Source organism: Bubalus kerabau, chromosome X (assembly GCF_029407905.1).
Source record: "Bubalus kerabau isolate K-KA32 ecotype Philippines breed swamp buffalo chromosome X, PCC_UOA_SB_1v2, whole genome shotgun sequence".
NCBI classification, from domain to species: domain Eukaryota; kingdom Metazoa; phylum Chordata; class Mammalia; order Artiodactyla; family Bovidae; genus Bubalus; species Bubalus kerabau.
In genome coordinates, this window is record NC_073647.1 from 142,848,824 (window position 1) to 142,869,260 (window position 20,437).

The window sequence follows — 20,437 nt, forward strand, 5'->3', positions numbered from 1 at the left end:
GCTCCCCTGCCACCTGACATATTTTCAGCTACTTATGAGGCCTTGTTTTATGGAACAGGATATTGAACAACCTCACAAATGGGTCACCCTCCTTAAGAATACTCTGAAAGCCTGCTTCTGTAGGATCAGGCCGGCTTTTATGTGGCTTTTTGCTGCTTTGTAGCACCTCCTATGTTTGTTTTGTCAGATGGCCTTGCCTGGCTTGGAACTGGTTCTCTTCCTTCTCTGGTTCTGATCCCATATTCTGCAACTACTTTGTTTTCAAACATGAAACAGATTGTTTACCAAAAAATGCCTTATATATTTAATTTTTAGATTTTAGATTGTTCTGCTTTGAAGCAAACAATAAAACTCATCCACTTTTGTTATAACCTACCATTCATACATACCAGGGTGCTCTGATTTTCACTGGTTCTGCTTATGTACTTGTGGTTTGTAACATTTGTTACTTTAGAGATGGTTTTGTTGTGATTTTCTGATAGTTGGCCTGCTTTGTTGCTTTCTTTCTTTTTTGGTATACCATACAGTTTTTCCCAGGCTTCCCTGGTGGCTCAGAAGGTAAAGAAACCTCCTGCAATGCAGGAGACCCAGGTTCAGTCCTTGAGTCAGGAAGATCCCCTGGAGAAGGGAATGGCTACCCACTCCAGTATTTTTGCTTGGAGAACTCCATGGACAGAGGAGCCTGGCAGGCTACAATCCATGGGGTCGCAGGGTTGGACACAACTAAGTAACTAATGTACACACACACACACACAGAGTTTTCCCTTCAAAGTGTACAATTCATTGGCTTTTTAGCACATTCACAGAATTGTGCAATGTACAACCAACACCACCATCAATTCTAAGGTATTTTTATCACCTGCAAAAGAAATCCCATACCTATTGCCAGTCACTCCCTGTTTCCTCCCATCTCCCAGTCCTAGGCAACTCAGCCACTGATGTACTCTGTCTCTACAAATTTGGGGCCAGCTTTCTTAGATCCTTGTCTACCAGTGATTTTTCCCCCGAAATTATAGTATTAGCCACCCACTCTGCTTTCTTTCCCTGTTGCTTTCTTGTCATCTCCCTTCCTCCTCCCTCCCTCTTCTTACATTAGCAGGTTAGCTGTAAATCCTCCTTAAATAGCTCTCAAAGTAAATGAGTTGATAGATGGGGCACAACCACAGGAATTCATCTGACAGATGGATAGACAGCCATTGTTGCACCCTGGGACGCCCTTCTAAGTTACCTGCCTTCATTCTGTCACTGTGAGGCTGAATTTCTTTATTTTCCCCAGTTTTATTGAGAATTAATTGATATACATCACTTCATGATGGTTTGATGTACATATATGATGAAATGATTATTGTTGTTCAGTCTCTCAGTCGTGTCCAACTCTTTGCAACCTCATGGACTGCAGCACATCAGGCTTCCCTGTCCTTCACCATCTCCCATAGCTTGCTCAAATTCATGTCCATTGAGTCGGTGATGCCATCCAACCATCTCATCCTCTGTCGTCCCCCTCTTCCTGCCTTCAATCTTTCCCAGCATCAGGGTCTTTTCTAATGAGTCAGTTCTGTGCATCAGGTAGCCAAAGTATTGGAGCTTCAGCTTCAGCATCAGTCCTTCCAATGAATATTCAGGGTTGATTTCCTTTAGGATTGACTGGTTGGATCTCCTTGCAGTCCAAGGGAATCTCAAGAGTCTTCTCCAACACCACAGCTCAAAAGCATCAATTCTTCGGTGCTCAGCTTTCTTTATAGTCCAGTTCTCATGTCCATACGTGACTACTGGGAAAACCACAGACGGATCTTTGACTAGACGGATCTTTGTTGCCAAAGTAATGTTTCTCCTTTTTAATACGTTGTCAGGTTTGTCATAGCTTTTCTTCCAAGGAACAAGAGTTCTTTAATTTCATGGCTGCAGTCACCATCTGCAGTGATTTTGGAGCCCAAGAAAATAAAGTCTGTTACTGTTTCCATTGTTTCCCCATCTATTTGCCATGAAGTGATGAGACTGGATGCCATGATCCTTGTTTTTTGAATGTTGAGCTTTAAGCCAGCTTTTTCACTCTCCTCTTTCACCTTCATCAAGAGGCTCTTTAGTTCCTCTTTACCTTCTGCCATAAGGGTGGTGTCATCTGCATATCTGAGGTTATTGATATTTCTCCCAGCAATCTTGATTCCAGCTTGTGCTTCATCCAGCCTGGCATTTCACATGATGTACTCTGCATATAAGTTAAATAAGCAGGATGACAGTATACAGCCTTGCCATATTCCTTTTCCAATTTGGAATCAGTCTGTTGTTCCATGTCCGGTTCTAAATGTTGCTTCTTGACCTGCATACAGGTTTCTTGACCTGCATACAGATTTCTTGTCATATAGATACAATAAAAAGAAAAAAAGGAAAAAATAATGTTCTCCTTGTGATGGCAGCTCATAGGATTTACTGTCCTAAATAGCAGTGCTAGTTATAGCCATTGTGTTGTATATTACACTCCCAGCATGTATTTATCTTATTGTTGGAAGTTTGTACCTTTTGACCACTGGGCTGCAGAGTTCTTGAAAACTAGGCCATTCAGAACCACAGGGCCAGAAGCTGCTCTGGGTTGGACCGGCCTTGCAGTGTGAGCAAGTTCTGGGACTGAAATCAAGTGTGCAGTTTCTAGATGTGTAAATTCAGTCACGTCTTCTCTAGCAGAAATTATATTTAATAGTCACTAATGGTAGATCTTCAAATACTTTTGACCCTTGAACAAGGCAGGGGTTAGGGGTGCCCACCATCCCCACAGTTGAAAATCCAAGTATAACTTAGAGTCAACCCTCTATATACATATATTAAAAAGCAGAGACATTACTTCACCAACAAAGGTCTGTCTGGTCAGAGCTATGGTTTTTTCCAGTGGTCATGTATGGATGTGAGAGTTGGACTATAAAGAAAGCTGAGTGCGAAAGAATTGATGCTTTTGAACTGTGGTATTGGAGAAGACTCTTGAGAGTCCCTTGGACTGCAGGGAGATCCAACCAGTCAATCCTAAAGGAAATCAGTCCTGAATATTCATTGGAAGGACTGATGTTGAAGCTGAAACTCCAATACTTTGGCCACCTGATGCACAGAACTGACTCATTAGAAAAGACCCTGGTGCTGGGAAAGACTGAATGCAGGAGGAGAAGGGGACGACAGAGGATGAGATGGTTGGATGGCATCACCGACTTTATGGACGTGAGTTTGAGCAAGCTCTGAGAGTTGGTGATGGATAGGGTAAGCTGGTGTGCTGCAATCCATGAGGTCGCAGAGTTGGACACGACTGAGTGACTGAACTAAACTGGACTATATACATGGTTCCTCCTTATAGGCGGTTCCTCTGTACATGCAATTCCACATCCATGGATTCAACCAACTTTGGATCATGTAGTACTGTAGTATTTAATAATGAAGAAAGTCCGTGTGTAAGTGAACCCACACAGTTCAAACTTGAGTGACCCAGTGTCAACTGTATCAGTGTGTAGCATGCTAATCACTGTTACTGCTGCTGAGAAAATTACTGGTTGCACCTGCATTCAGCATAGCTTTTTGCTTGCTTTTGTAGCCAGATGCCCTGGGTTTGAATCCTGGTTCTGCTCCCTTTATTATCTAGATGAACATGTCAGTTCACTCTCAAAGGGGAGAGTAAAATATCCAACTGCACAGCTTGTTGAGAGATTTAAACAAGAGAATGTGGGCAAAGCAATTAATACAATGCCTAGCAGAGAGTGAGAGCTCCATAAATTACCATTTATGGAGTTAATGTATGCCCTGGTATTAAGACAGCATACTTTATTGTGTGCTTGCTGTATACAAGGTACCAGGTTAGGTTTTGCAGGGAATAAGCCAAAGCCTTGTGAATGGAATCTGAGCCCCGTTGATGTTACAGTTGTGCCCAGCTGGGCAGTTAACACTGGGGAAGCAGAGACTGGGTGGCATGCACATTTTACTCGTTTTTTTAGACTATAAATCTTATTAACTAATTTTCATAAAACATTGTGTTGATTATAAACATCAATGCAGGAAAGATTTGGCTAAGCTTAGTTTCTTACTGGGAGTTACAGATATTTTCATTTCCTTTGGGCAAATTAAAACATTTTATCATTTACTGTTGGCCACTGGTAGCTTTAATCAGGGCAAACCATCTTGCTCAAAACAAATAACCTTGACAGAAAAGGTAGTCAGAGCCCTACTTCCTGAATCTATTAATTGTGTTTGGTGCTGCGGAGCCAGCAGCAGTGTGTGTTTGCAGGCTAGCGGCGTCTGTCTCCCGTCCCTTCTATCTGTTGCTCCTGCAGTGGAGCAAGGACTAGCAGGCCCTCTCTGTGGAATTTCTGAGCCACGCGAGAGAGCGCGTGGCGTACTCTTAGAACAAGCTCTGTCCTCTCTTTACTTGTATACTTTGGTTGAGAGAAATAGTATAAGCTCCTGTTTGAGGAGGAATTTGGGGGTTTGGCTTATTTCTTAAAGCAGAAATTGGTGAAGATTCTGATGGCAGAGGTTTTGTATCACTTTTAGTCTGGAAGACCACTTTTATTTTTAAATTATTTATTTATTTGGCTGAGCTGGGTCGTTGTCACAGCATGTGAGATCTTCAATCTTCATTGTGACATGTGGGATCTAGTTCCCTGATCAGGGATTGAACCTGGGCCCCCTGCATTGGGAGTGCAGAGTCTTAGCCACTGGACCACCAGGGAAGTCCCTGGGAGACCACTTTTGACTTAGCTCTAGATGTCAGTCAGCTAGTGTCTGTGTAGGCTCGGCCTTCAGACCCCTAGGAGGACAGGGCCCCAGGAGCCAGGTGTTAGAGCGCCTCCCAGAGGCATCTTTACACATAGCCTCAACCCCTTGTGTTGTCTTGGGGAAAAAACCTTTCAAGCCCTCAGTTTCTTGTCAGTAAAATGATATGGATGACACCTGCTTCTTGAGTTTGTATTAAGGATTAGAAAATAAAGCACATCACACACTGCCTTTCATGGGTCAGAGCTGTTGAGGAGCCATTCTAGGCCTACAAAAGACTGTTGAGTTTGGTTTGTGACCCCTTCAAATGACCACAAAGGCCAGGTCAGTCAATTTCTTTTTCTTTCTTTTTCTCCTCGGCTCTGCCATGTGGCATGTGAAATCTTTGTTCCCTGAGCAGCGATTGAACCCTCACCCCCTGCAGTGGAAGTGCAGGGGGTGACACTGACAAGAAACTGAGTCTTAACCACTGGACACTTAGGGAAGTCCCAGTCAACATCTTTTGGTCAAAATAACATCCCTGAGTTATTTCATCCAGGGAGAGGAAAACCACGTGACGTGTATGCTGACACTCCTCGATCCTACCTGCTGCACGCCAGACTAAGTACGCCACCTGGAAGTGGCCGCAGCATTGTCCCGATCCCATGCTCCAGTTAGCTGGTCAAGGTCAGCAGGAGGGACACAGTCGAGTTGCCACCCCTACATCCTGTCGTGCATGCCCTCCTCCATGGCAGTGTCTTTTGAATGTCCTGTCTAAACCCAAGCCTGCCTGAACCACAACCTGGTAACACTCTTTGCTCTATTTTTACAGCAGCTAGTCTTTTCTCCTTGTCATCTGTGTTAGTCCTTGTTTCCTTCTAGCTTCTATGTCAGCAGCATCTCTTTTGGTGTAAAACTCCCCAGAAGGTGTTTCTAGAAACAGCCTTGACAGAATCTAAGGACAGGTGCTTAAAAGTGGCTCTTGGCACACTCTGCAGACATTTATGAGTACCTGACGTGTGCTGACCTGTGATGTGTGACACAGTCAACACAGCCCTAGTTTTTCAGAGTTCAGTCTAAAAAGACAAAAAGTGGACAGCCTGTTCTTTTATTTAGTTCTTCCCATCTGGTGCTGCTGCTGCTGCTAAGTCACTTCAGTCGTGTCCGACTCTGTGCGACCCCATAGACGGCAGCCCACCAGGCTCCACTGTCCCTGGGATTCTCCAGGCAGGAACACTGGAGTGGGTTGCCATGTCCTTCGCCAATGAGTGAAAGTGAAGTTGTTCAGTTGTGTCCGACTCTTCGTGACTGCATGGACTGCAGCCTATCGGGCTCCTCTGTCCATGGGATTTTCCAGGCAAGAGTACTGGAGTGGCTTGCCATTGCCTTCTCCGAGTTCTTCCCTCTACCTTGTGGCAAAGGCAGAAGTAATCTCAATTTACAAGGAGAAAGGAGAGAGAGAGCAATTTAAGTTTATTCAGCAGCTGGTACCTGGGACCAGATCTGTTTTCAGCAGCATGCTGATCCAGGCTTTGTTTGGGGACATCCATCCCCTCACTGGCTGGCGGTGGGGCATCCACACAGGAGGATGAACAGCAGAGCAGCCATTCCTTCCTTCTTCGGAGCTGGGGTGTTGGGATAGTCAGCACCAGGGCCAAACCTTGAGTCACTTCAAGCCTAAGTTGTTCTTGATGGTTCCATTCCCCTTTGCCATGTATCCACTCTCCTGGCCTCCCTTGCAGCCATGTAATCCAGTACCAGCCAAGGAGCCTTAAGGGGAAGACCATTGCGGAATCTTTCTGACATCCAAGAGAAATGAGCTTGAGGAGAGAGCTCCTTCCTCCCTATTTTGGCTCCTCCCTTCTTCATCCCAGCTCTGCCTGCTCTCCTGTGAGAAGATGATGCTGCTGCCATGGCAGCATCTTGTGATCCAAAGGGGAGACACAGTTCGAATGACTGAACAGGAAAGCAGAAGGATCTCAGGTCCTTCATCTTCCAGCCACTGAGGTATTCTAAACAAGACTTTTCCTAAATACCTTTTCAGAAAATGTCTTTGTGGTTAAAGCTGTGACCCATGAAATATAGCATGCTACGTGCTTCAGATGTATTTTCTAATCCCTAATACAACCCCAAGAAGCAGATAGCATGAAACCCATTTTGCTGACAAGAAGCTGAGGGCCTGAAAGATTTTTTTCCAAGACAACACAGGGGGCTGAGGCTGTGTGTAAAGATGCCTCTGGAAGGCAAGCTCTGGGCTTCTCAGAGGGTAATATCATCACCACCTGGGAGCTTGTCTGAAATGCAAATTCCTGAGCCCCACCCCAACCCTATCCAGCCCAGAATTCCATGGACAGAGGAGCCTGGTGGGCTACAGCTCATGGGGTCATGATGAGTCTGACACAACTGAGCGACTAGCACATCCCAGCCCTAGTGAATCAGGGGCCCAGAGTTTTTGTTTTCGCAAGCCCTCAAGGTAATTCTGATGCAAAGTCAAGTTTGAGAGCCACTGGTTTAAGCCCTTGTTGCTTTCCTAAAATGGATCCTGATGGGGTGAATAACAGATGAGCTATTGTTACCAGTCAGTTCTCCATATCCCTTTGAGGACCAGGCTTGTCTCCATCGCAGCCAGTGGCTGTGACACAGATCTGTTGGCTCAGTGGGTTTGATGATACCTTTTCCAGGGGGGCCCAATCAGACCTGCCTGGTTCTGGGGTGTCAGTGTCTGGGTCTCCAGGCACCTGTCTGAGCCCAGCCAGGCCCCCACACCCTGCCACTCCCTGAAGAGCACAGGAAGTATTTTGCCCTCAGAACCAAATGTGCCAGATGTAGGTACTTAATTGTTTTCCCTGAGTGAAAGAATTATTTTATTCAAAGAGTAGAGGGTGATGGAGAAGACTAGACTTAAGGGTCTCACAGATAACATGAATGGAATAGTATTTGAAGTGTTCAGACAACAAATACTTCCCTGGAGCCTTCTCTGGACTGACTAGTGGGAAAACAGTGGTAAAGACAATAAAAGGGTATGTGAAGCGGGAGTATCACAATGGCACAAATGAAGATGGATGGGCTGCGGCGGCACACAGAATTTTCCCTTCTGGGATACCCAGGTAGATCTTGGAAGGCTTCCTGGAGGAAGTAGCTACTCATCAGTCAATACTAAGCGTGTGTGTGCTGGGTTGGGGGAGAGGGTATTCCAATCTGGGGACAGAGCTTTGCAAAGACCTGGAGGGGAGGGAGACTCTGGCTCCTGCCAACAAAAGATGGGAGCTTGGTGTGGCAGGAGGGCAGAGTCCCCTAGGAAATGGTCCTGTTCAAGCTCGCAGACCCAGGAACACATCTGAGGAGCAGGTTGAAATGTGGACAGAATGATATTGAAATGATTTATTAATGTGAACTGGCCTCTTACTGTCTTAAATGGAAATAATTTATTTACTGCTTTTTATTATGGCCCATTAAATGCTGCTTGGACACAGCAGGCCATGTCACGAACACTGCTCTCATCTCCCCTCCCTATCCTGCCTTGTTCCCTCTTTGTTTTACTATTAGGGAAATATTGATATATATTCATTCCTATGAACAGAGAGACTCGTTAACCACTTATTTGGGGCCTTCATGAAACTGCTTCATGTCATTAGGCCTCCTTTTCTGTGTTACAAATTCAGGTTCTTCGCCGCCTCCTGGGAGATGCCACTTCACCAGGTCTGAGGAGGAGTTTGGGAATCTGCTTTAAATTAGTTTTATTGAGTATATATGTTTGTTGTACATAGATTTGCATACATAATTGATATACAGAGAAAATGCACTCATTTTAAGTATACTAATACTGGTGTTTCAACGAATGTATTCATTTCTGACCATCACAGCCCCTTGCAGACATGCTTCACCCTCAGTCCCAGGCATCCTCTGATCTACTTTCTGTTACTATAGATTAGTTTCGCCACTTTTAACATTTCATGTCCATGGAATCATGTAGGGTGTACTCTTTTCTTTCTGGCTTCTTTCACTCAGTATGTTTCTGAGATTCATCCATGTTGTGTGTATATATAAGTAATTCATTGCTTTATTGCTGCAGAGTACTTCTCTCACTGAGAATGCACTTGTGTTTTTGCTGCATTGCCATTTTAGCCATTCTCTTGCTGATGGACATTTGTTTCTAGTTTTTGGCAGTTATGGACAAAGATACTGTGAGCATTCAGGTGCAAACTGCTTTGTAAACCCGTTTGCATTTGTCTTGGGTCAATCCATAGGAGTGGGCTTGCTGGGTCATATGATGCATGGATGCTCTAACTGGGAAAGGAGCTGCCAAACTCTTTTCCTAGGTGCTTGTAGCAGTTTATATTCTGACCTGCAGTGTAGGAGAGGGCTACTTGCTTTACATCCATGCAAGCACTTAGTATGGTTAGTTTTTCGTTAGATTTAAATTATTATTATTATTTTTTGCCATACCAGTGGTTGTATAATGATTTGTCATTGTGGTTTTACTTTGCATTTTTTTAATGATTGAAGATTGAGCAGCTTTTCATGTGCTTCTTGGCATGTGAAATGCCTGTTCACACTTTTTGCCCATTTTTTTAAATAGTTGTTCACTTATTTAACTGTAAGAATTTTTTATTTGCTTATATTTTATTTTAAAACTATACATCTTTATTCATAAGTAAGATTGGTCAATGGTTTTTATGTTAAATTCAGGCATTTTAAAAAATAATTTTTGTTATATTCTGGATTTAAGTTCTTTGTCACACATGTGTATTGTGAATATGTTCTCATTGTCTGATTTGCCATTTCATTTTCTTTATTGTGTCTTGAAGAGCAGAAGATTTAAATTTTGATGAAATTTGATATGTCAGTTTTTTCTTTTATAGTTTGAGATTTTTGTGTGTTCTAAGAAATCCTTGCATACTCCTAGGTATTAATAGAAGTTTTATAGATCCAGTTTGAGTTTTTATATATGGTGTAAGGTATGGATCAAGGTTCATTTTTTGCATATGGATATCTACTTGCTCCAGCACCATTTGTTACAAAGACTGTTCTTTTCCCACTACATTACCTTGTAATACAGCTAATTGTGTATTTGTTGATCTGTTTCTGGACTCTGTTGTGTCATTTTGATCTTTGTGTCTGTCCTTATGCCAATGCCAGTGCCACACTGTCTTGATTATAGGAATCTGTATTTTTAGGAAGAACCCCTAGACGGTTCTCATGATCATGGCCATTTGGGAAACATGTATTAAATTTTTCAAAGGATCCTTCTGGTGATGACGGTCTTAAGTCTGAGTATTCCTGCCAGCTCATCCTCCATTTATACCCCAGCTCCTTGCTACTCAGAGTGGAGTCTACAGACCAGCAGTGTCAACATGACTCAGGAGCTTGCTCAAAATGCAGACTCCGGCCTTGCCCCAGACCTACTGAGTAGAACCTGCAGTGTAATGAGATCCCCAGGGGATTCCCGTCAAGGCTGCACAGCACTTCTAGATGTCATTACCCTAAAGCAGGGCCTTACTGATTTTTGGATCATGGGTAACTCCACAGTTAGAAACACATATTACAGTGTGCGTATTGATGTAGCTGAAACAGGTCTTTACAAAACAGTGCTTACTTTTCCTACTTGGTGCTTACTTTTCTGTTCCTTTCCTCTCTGACCCTATTCCTCCCCCGCTCCATTTCTTCCTGTTAAAGCTTTCTTGAGGTGCAATTTATGTACTGTCAACATCACCCATTCTCTGTGAACAGTTTGCATTTAATGGTTGTGCAGCTCTCTCCGCAATAAAGTTTTAGAACACTTTCATCATCCCCAAAGATTCCGTTTCGCTTCTTCACAGTCAGTTCTGCACTATTTAAAATACTGGTAGCTACCTACAGTTTACAAAGAGTCCCAGACTTGAGTTGAACCAGCCGTGCAGCAGCACTGCTCAGACTTGGCTGAAAGTGGCTGCCTTTTGGGTCAAGGACACTGAGACATGACTTCCAAACGGGACTAGTTTTACACAGAATGTTATTTTTACTATATTTTTGTCAAATAGTAATGCATCATATATGTACACAAGCTTTAATGTGTAGACATTAGTTGCTGAACCCATAAGTTAAAAGATTCTTGACCTTAAACCCTTGAGTTGATTTGTTCTATGTATTTTTGAGGCTAGACTGGCTGGTTATGAGTTAGACCGGGATGGTTAGCAGAGAAATGAAAAGATTCCTCAGGTATTTTGCTCAGCAGTAGTTAGTCATGTGTCTGAAATACTGTAAATTCTGAAAATACAGGGGACTAGCTTTGTGGATTTCTAGTCTGTTCAGTTCAGTTCAGTCGCTCAGTCATGTCCGACTCTTTGTGACCCCATGAATTGCAGCACGCCAGGCCTCCCTGTCCATCACCAACTCCCAGAGTTCACTCAGACTCACGTCCATTGAGTCAGTGATGCCATCCAGCCATCTCATCCTGTCATCCCCTTCTCCTCCTGCCCCCAATCCCTCCCAGCATCATCTTTTCCAATGAGTCAACTCTTCACATGAGGTGGCCAAAGTACTGGAGGTTCAGCTTCAACATCATTCCTTCCAAAGAACACCCAGGACTGATCTCCTTTATGATGGACTGGTTGGATCTCCTTGCAGTCCAAGGGACTCTCTAGAGTCTTCTCCAACACCACAGTTCAAAAGCATCAATTCTTCGGCGCTCAGCTTTCTTCACAGTCCAACTCTCACATCCATACATGACTACTGGAAAAACCATAGCCTTGACTAGACGGACCTTTGTTGGCAAGGTAATATCTCTGCTTTTGAATATGCTATCTAGCTTGGTCATAACTTTCCTTCCAAGGAGTGTCTTTTAATTTCATGGCTGCAATCACCATCTGCAGTGATTTTGGAGCTCAAAAAAATAAAGTCTGATACTGTTTCCCCATCTATTTCCCATGAAGTGATGGGACTGGATACCATGATCTTCGTTTTCTGAATGTTGAGCTTTAAGCCAACTTTTTCACTCTCCTCTTTCACTTTCATCAAGAGGCTTTTGAGTTCCTCTTCACTTTCTGCCATAAGGGTGGTGTCATCTGCATATCTGAGGTTATTGATATTTCTCCCGGCAATCTTGATTCCAGCTTGTGCTTCTTCCAGCCCAGCGTGTCTCATGATGTACTCTGCATATAAGTTAAATAAGCAGGGTGACAATATACAGCCTTGACGTGCTCCTTTTCCTATTTGGAACCAGTCTGTTGTTCCATGTCCAGTTCTAACTGTTGCTTCCTGACCTGCATATAGGTTTCTCAAGAGGCAGGTCAGGTGGTCTGGTATTCCCAACTCTCAGAATTTTCCAGTTTATTGTGATCCACACAGTCAAAGGCTTTGCCATAGTCAATAAAGCAGAAATAGATGTTTTTCTGGAACTCTCTTGCTTTTTCGATGGTGGCAATTTGATCTCTGGTTCCTCTGCCTTTTCTAAAACCAGCTTGAACATCTGGAAGTTCACAGTTCACGTATTGCTGAAGCCTAGCTTGGAGAATTTTGAGCATTACTTTACTAGCGTGTGAGATGAGTGCAATTGTGCGGTAGTTTGAGCATTCTTTGGCATTGCCTTTCTTTGGGACTGGAATGAAAAGTGACCTTTTCCAGTCCTGTGGCCACTGCTGAGTTTTCCAAATTTGCTGGCATATTGAGTGCAGCACTTTCACAGCATCAGCTTTCGGGATTTGAAATAGCTCAACTGGAATTCCCAGAGAAGGCAATGGCACCCCACTCCAGTACTCTTGCCTGGAAAATCCCATGGACAGAGGAGCCTGGTAGGCTGTAGTCCATGGGGTCGCTAAGAGTCGGACATGACTGAGTGACTTCCCTTTCACTTTTCACTTTTATGCATTGGAGAAGGAAATGGCAACCCACTCCAGTGTTCTTGCCTGGAGAATCCCAGGGACGGAGAAGCCTGGTGGGCTGCTGTCTATGGGATTGTACAGAGTCGGACGTGACTGAAGAGACTTAGCAGCAGCAGCAGCAGCAGCAGCAACTGGAATTCCATCACCTCCACTAGCTTTGTTCGTGGTGATGCTTTCTAAGACCCACTTGACTTCACATTCCAGGATGTCTGGCTCTAGGTGAGTGATCACACCATCATGATTATCTTGGTCGTGAAGATCTTTTTTGTACAGTTTTTCTGTGTATTCTTGCCACCTCTTCTTAATATCTTCTGCTTCTGTTAGGTCCATACCATTTCTGTCCTTTATCGAGCCCATCTTTGCATGAAATGTTCCCTTGGTATCTCTAATTTTCTTGAAGCGATCTCTAGTCTTTCCCATTCTGTTGTTTTCCTCTATTTCTTTGCATTGATCTCTGAGGAAGGCTTTCTTATCTCTTCTTGCTATTCTTTGGAACTCTGCATTCAGATGCTTATATCTTTCCTTTTCTCCTTTGCTTTTCGCCTCTCTTCTTTTCACAGCTATTTGTAAGACCTCCCCAGACAGCCATTTTGCTTTTTTGCATTTCTTTTCCATGGGGATGGTCTTGATTCCTGTCTCCTGTTGCGAACCTCCGTCCATAGTTCATCGAGCACTCTATCTATCAGATCTAGTCCCTTAAATCTATTTCTCACTTCCACTGTATAATCATAAGGGATTTGATTTAGGTCATACCTGAATGGTTTAGTGGTTTTCCCTACTTTCTTCAAATTAAGTCTGAATTTGCAAATAAGGAGTTCATGATCTGAGCCACAGTCAGCTCCCAGTCTTGTTTTTTGACTGTATAGAGCTTCTCCATCTTTGGCTGCAAAGAATATAATCAATCTGATTTTGGTGTTGACCATCTGGTGATGTCCACGTATAGAGTCTTCTCTTGTGTTGTTGGAAGAGGGTGTTTGCTATGACCAGTGCGTTCTCTTGGCAAAACTCTATTAGCCTTTGCCCTGCTTCATTCTGTACTCCAAGGCCAAATTTGCCTGTTACTCCAGGTGTTTCTTGACTTCCTACTTTTGTATTCTGCTGCTGCTGCTGTTAAGTCACTTCAGTCGTGTCTGACTCTGTGCGACCCCATAGACAGCAGCCCAGCAGGCTCCCCCGTCCCTGGGATTCTCCAGGCAAGAACACTGGAGTGGGTTGCCATTTCCTTCTCCAATGCACAAAAGTGAAAAGTGAAAGTGAAGTCGCTCAGTCGTGTCCGACTCTTCACGACCCCATGGACTGCAGCCTACCAGGCTCCTCCGTCCATGGGATTTTCCATGCAAGAGTACTCGAGTGAGTAGCCTGTCCCTTCTCCAGAGGATCTTCCTGACTCAGGAATTGAACCAGATTCTCCTGCATTGTGGGTGGATTATTTACCAGCTGAGCTACCAGGGAAACCCTGTAATAGCGCTTACCTCTTCACGATCCAGATAATAGTGATGGTGTGATCACTCACCTAGAGCCAGACATCCTGGAATGTGAAATCAAGTGGGTCTTAGAAAGCATCACTACAAACCAAGCTAGTGGAGCTGATGGAATTCCAGTTGAGCTATTTCAAATCCTGAAAGATGATGCTGTGAAAGTGCTGCATTCAATATACCAGCAAATTTGGAAAACTCAGCAGTGGCCACAGGACTGGAAAAGGTCAGTTTTCATTCCAATCCCAAAGAAAGGCAATGTCAAAGAATGCTCAAACTACCACACAATTGCACTCATCTCACATGCTAGTAAAGTAATGCTCAAAATTCTTCGAGCCAGGCTTCAGCAATATGTGAACCATGAACTTTCAGATGTTCAAGCTGGTTTTAGAAAAGGCAGAGGAACCGGAGATCCAATTGCCAACATCCGCTGGATCATCAAAAAAGCAAGAGAGTTCCAGAAAAACATCTATTTCTGCTTTATTGACTATGGCAAAGCCTTTGACTGTGTGGATCACAATAAACTGGAAAATTCTGAGAGTTGGGAATACCAGACCACCTGACCTGCCTCTTGAGAAACCTATATGCAGGTCAGGAAGCAACAGTTAGAACTGGACATGGAACAACAGACTGGTTCCAAATAGGAAAAGGAGCACGTCAAGGCTGTATATTGTCACCCTGCTTATTTAACTTATATGCAGAGTACATCATGAGACACGCTGGGCTGGAAGAAGCACAAGCTGGAATCAAGATTGCCGGGAGAAATATCAATAACCTCAGATATGCAGATGACACCACCCTTATGGCAGAAAGTGAAGAGGAACTCAAAAGCCTCTTGATGAAAGTGAAAGAGGAGAGTGAAAAAGTTGGCTTAAAGCTCAACATTCAGAAAACGAAGATCATGGTATCCAGTCCCATCACTTCATGGGAAATAGATGGGGAAACAGTATCAGACTTTATTTTTTTGAGCTCCAAAATCACTGCAGATGGTGATTGCAGCCATGAAATTAAAAGACACTCCTTGGAAGGAAAGTTATGACCAAGCTAGATAGCATATTCAAAAGCAGAGATATTACCTTGCCAACAAAGGTCCGTCTAGTCAAGGCTATGGTTTTTCCAGTAGTCATGTATGGATGTGAGAGTTGGACTGTGAAGAAAGCTGAGCGCCGAAGAATTGATGCTTTTGAACTGTGGTGTTGGAGAAGACTCTCGAGAGTCCCTTGGACTGCAAGGAGATCCAACCAGTCCATCCTAAAGGAGACCAGTCCTGGGTGTTCATTGGAAGGACTGATGCTGAGGCTGAAACTCCAATACTTTGGCCACCTCATGCAAAGAGTTGACTCATTGGAAAAGCCCCTGATGCTGGGAGGGATTGGAGGCAGGAGGAGAAGGGGATGACAGGATGAGATGGCTGGATGGCATCACTGACTTGATGGACATGAGTTTGAGTGAACTCCAGGAGTTGGTGATGGACAGGGAGGCCTGGCATGCTGCGATTCATGGGGTCACAAAGAGTTGGACATGACTGAGCAACTGAACTGAACTTACATTTGCTGGGAAATTAAATGAGCTTAGAGTGTAACATATTTAGCACTGGGCATGGCATGAGTGATGTTGCTTATCCTCGTCATCACCAGCATTAGTTCTCTAAACTGGCTGTTGTTGAAGTCTCCAGTTTAGCTACTTTCCAAGCTCCCCAAATTTACCACTTTGTTGACTACCAAACTTACCACTTTCTGTTGCTATTGCAAATGCCTTTTTGTGTAGCATCTACTTCTCTGGGCTAGAATGCATTTTTCCCTTTCCATTCCATTCCTGTTCATATCCCCATGAACACTCATCTGGATTATTAATTCACTGTGTAGCTCACAGAGGCAATCAGGTTTTCCGTGGCTCAGGCCCTGGGCCTGTTACTGAAAGGAATGCATGGGGGATCCAACTGCTTGCTGCTCAAAAGCTAGTAAAGAGGCCAGGTTGGTGGAAAGGAAAGTTTGCTTTATTTCAGATGCCAGCAACTGGTGGGGAGGGTAGCGGACATCTGTCCAAAGGCCAACTCCCCCACTCCTTGACAAGACGCAGGAGGTGAGAGCATTTATAGACAGAGTGGTGTGGGGGCACTCCATGTGGAAAGAGTACATCATCTCTAACAGTCATCTTCAGATTGGTCATTGGTGGTCTGACCAGCATCATCTTGGTTGTTGTAGGTACAGTTAATCTTCAGTTCCGGTGTGCGCTTGTTCCCATTTCTTTGCGGTCAGTTCTTGGAATTGTGGCAGCTCAAGTCCTGGGTACAGTCTGGTCATCATGTAGTTAACTTCTCTGCCTGGGGTTTTAGTATCTATAAGACAGCTCACAGGATATGACTCTGAATATTATCTACAGCCCTTGAGAAAGGACTAAAGGTCCTTGACTATGCTTAATGACTACATTGTTATTATTTAGTCTCCTTAGACTGTTTTCCTTTGTTTCAGCATTTCTCATTTCTCTGATTAAACTTATTCTTTGATGAAAGTTTTCCACAGGCCAAAGGCAGGCAGAGAACAAGGTGGAGCAGGGAGGCAAGGAACATACCGTCCTGCTCCATTTCAGGCCCACCTGCGTGGGCTGGGAGGAGAGGATTGGGTACAGGATGGCCTTAGCTATGTGAAGGGCAGAGCGAAAGGGCAGTGGGGACAGGGCTCTGAGAAGGACCAGGCTGCCCCACAGGACTCCCCTACCCTTGAACTGCTTTTAGGTCTTACATGTTCCCAGTGGACATCTCTCTGCAAAGAGCAAATGTCTGAGAGCCAGTTGGACCAAATGCCTTGTTATCTGCTTGAATGAGCACCTGGAGAAAAACTTCAGAAAGTATTTTACCTGATAATACCTGCTCTTTATCCTTGGTTCTTATGTTTGATGCACAACTCAGATATGGTGTCAGGGTGGGGGGGGCCCTCATGCCCTGTCTTAGGCAGAGAACTCCCAATTTTGAAACCTCAAAAGATCAATACTGTGCTTCATGAAAGTACTTGGTGCCATGTTGATGAGTGAAACCTCGGGTTGCCTTGGGAACAGAAATATCCTTCCTGTTACTATAAAAAGGGACACAGTGTCTGCAGTCGTGAAGCATCCTACATTTTGCTGATTCTTTATGGGGAAAAAAAGTGCCCAAAAGGAAATACTGTGTTTAAAAAAAAACTTTGATCAAACATATAAGATTTCCTTTTAGTGCTGATCAAATCAAGTAAACCCACTTTTCAAATGCTTGTTGGATTTTATAGGTTCAGAGCTGCTCCATCCATCTCTCTTCCCCCCTTCCCCAGTTCCCCCTGTGAGTGCAGGACGTTTGTTGTGATTTTATTGCCTTTGCCTCCATTTCAGATTCGCACTGTGGTTTCACTGTGCTGCCATCCAGGAAGGCAGCACTGGGGCAGTTTGTTCCAAGATGCTTGTTACAAAACCCTTATCACTTACTCTTAGTAATTTTAGCCACCATGGTCCTGCCTAGGGGAATAAATTGTCCCTGCTGATGCTGTCAAGCACATTTAAGATACTTGTTATCTATTTTTGAAGAAGAATTTTAAAAATACAATGGATATTACTATCAGTTGCTACCATTTTAAACTAAATTGTCCAAATGGGAATCATGTTTATTCTATATCATTTTCTAGATTTTTTCATGCTATTGTGCATTGATGTGGGAAGAACCAAGCTGTATTCAGTGAGGAGGAGGTTTTTCCACTTTTCACCTGTAGTGCAACTTATTAGAGCAGGGTTTCTCAAACTTGACACTGCTGACATTTTCGGCTGGGTCGTTCTTTAGTGTGTCTGTCAGGGCAGGCTGTGCTGTCCTGGGCGCTGTAGGATGGTCAGCAACATCACAGGCCTCAACCCACTAGACGCCAGCAGCACGCCTGCCCCATGTCATGTGACCCAAAATGTCTCTGAACACCACCAAGTGTTTCTTGGAAGACACAATCAGCTCTGGTTGAGAACCACTGTACTAGAGTCTGAGAATTGTTTAGTGTGCTGTTTGTAAAGGCAGTGGTAACATAAGCACTGGTCTGGGGTCAGCTGTAATAGAAATGCATGTAGTGACCTTTAAGTGTGACAGTCTGGCTAATTTAAAATAATGTGAATCCAAAGCTGGGTTGCTGTGATGGGCTGGCATATTATTTTTCTTTGGTGATTGTATTTGCAAGATTTGAAAATACACGTATTATGAGTTTTTATATTCTTGTGATAAGAAAGAAGGCGATAAACAGTGACAGCCACAACCGGCAAGGTGGCCATGCTCAGACCCAGCTGTGGTGCACAAACGGGCATTTGTCATGCATTGTTTTGAATGGCAGGAGCCTTTCCCATGGAACAACCCAAAGAGAAGCCTGCACAGAGCCATGAACCTTCAGACTTCACTTCTGAAGGCCTTGTGGTTTTACTCTGCAAAAATCATTCTCAGAAATGAGGAGTGAGATTCACAATTTGCCTTTTCTCTTGTCAATCTGTAATCTTAATCTTTTCTCTTACAATCTGTAATCTTACTGTTTTCAAAATAAACTTTTGCCCACCAAGGCCCCCTCCCTGAGGACAGCCCCTCCTTCCCAGGCTGCCTGCTTCTCCTCAGTCACCTCAGTAGGCTTCATACCTACTGAATAACGAGAACTTTAAGATTTATGTGGTTTTTGTTTTTCCAAAGAGGTATTTAGATGGGGTGAAGTGGGGTAAATTTAATTAGCAAGCTGAAGATCTCTGCAAGGCTGTGTAGAAAGGCATGCCAGACTGCCCTGGATGACATGGAGTGGGGGCACACATTTTGCTCTGTCCTCGCAATTTAAAAACAGCCTATTTGAGTCAGGAAGCTGTTTCCGTCTCGAGGCCTTGAAGTGCCCTTGAAGACCGTCCTTGTTTAAGGATGCCAGATGTAGGGCCTGTGCTTTGGGGCAGGGCCGAGCAATCCTGCTGGGCATGCTTTTCTGGGAGAAAAGGAGATTATTACAGCTTTCAGATTTCTTGATATGTCTTCACATTGTTTGCAATGCAAAGAGTGATTGTTTTTCTAACCTCTTTATTTACCCTTTGCATTTTGTTTTAAAACACATTTTTCTGGAGCCGCGCGCCCAAGCACCACACTGAGGCCTCCAGTTCAGTCCTGCTGGCCTGTCACTGGCCCCTCAATGCACTGGTGTAACTGGGGCCATCTCCGAGATGGGGCTCAGCCACCCAGGGCAGAGACTGGGAATAGATGGGTCTACAGCAGGAGACTTAGATGCTTTAGTTGCTCAGCAGTGGTCAAGGTGCAGGTCTGAAGCCTACTGAGGTGACTGTAGGGAAGCAGGCAGCCTGGGAACAAAGGGTTGTCCTTAGGGAGGGGGCCCTAAAGGCTCTTGCCAACCCTGTTAACAGGGAGGGTGGACAGACTGCCATCACCCAACACGTGTCGCTGTGGGAGGCAGGAAACAAGGGAGGACAGAATGAGGGAGTTTTCTGGTGCCTCACTCATGCTCAAGGACACAGCTCTTCCCACCATAGGAATCTGGGATCTGATGGGGACCTGGGTCATGAGTGGCATGAAGATGGGCCAGCAGGGTCTCCAGTGCCCCTTTGGGATCCTTTGCACACCTTTTATGGTCATCATCATGAAACATACACACCACCCTGAAGAGAAAATCAAATGGCAATACTAATAATGAGAGTGCTGCAGTTTATTTCTCGTTACCAGCTTTTACCTGCTGGGTTCTGTCCACATCTTCAAAGCGACATTTTTCAGTGTCTTGTACTTCGTTGCTAAAAAAAGCAAATAAGAAGAGTTATTTTTTCCCCCTGTGTCTGGCACTCTTTGCAGATGTCCAAGGCCTTTCTGAGTCCACACTAAACAACCACGTCCCCTGTGGTGTGCAACCCTAGAACCCACCTCTGCCCAACCACTGAAGGACAGCCCTGGGCTAGGCTCGGAAACGGTGACACCTGACCTTTATTGAGCACAGCAGGCAGTGTTCTGAGCAGCATGCGTATGTGTGGATGTGTGTGTGTGTGTCTCTTTCTCCTGCCCCCTCCCTTTCCCCCCTTCCCTCCTCTCCCCCTCCGTTACCCTCTCCCCTGATGCTCCAAGATCTCTGTGAGAGTGGAACCTGTGCTCAGCTGGCTCCAGAGCGCTCACTGGCTCCCAGCTTCTTCTCCATCCTTGCTGGGGGACAGGAGGGCTTTTCAAAGGTCATTCTGTCTTCACATTGAGCCTTACCCCTTGATTGGAACAGGCCAGCCTTGGATGCTCATGCCAAAGACCCCTGTGTCAGAGCTTCTCCATCTCTAAAGGACCCTGAGGGCAACCTCGGTCCCCTGGCCCCGCACGCCCCATCTGTGACAGAAGCGTCTGGGTGTGCTCTGCTGTCCCATGTTCGCTCT

At 44.6% G+C, this 20,437-nt stretch overlaps 1 protein-coding gene and 1 non-coding gene across 6 annotated transcripts in view; one reads left to right on the top strand and one right to left on the bottom strand.

Moving 5' to 3' along the window:
• MAP7D2 (MAP7 domain containing 2) overlaps positions 1-20,437 on the top strand; it is a 102,026-nt gene that overhangs the window by 19,804 nt on the left and 61,785 nt on the right. The gene's annotated exons all lie outside the window — the stretch shown is intronic.
• TRNAG-CCC (transfer RNA glycine (anticodon CCC)) lies at positions 4,628-4,700 on the bottom strand. The gene has a single exon. It is a non-coding gene; the product is annotated as a tRNA-Gly (tRNA).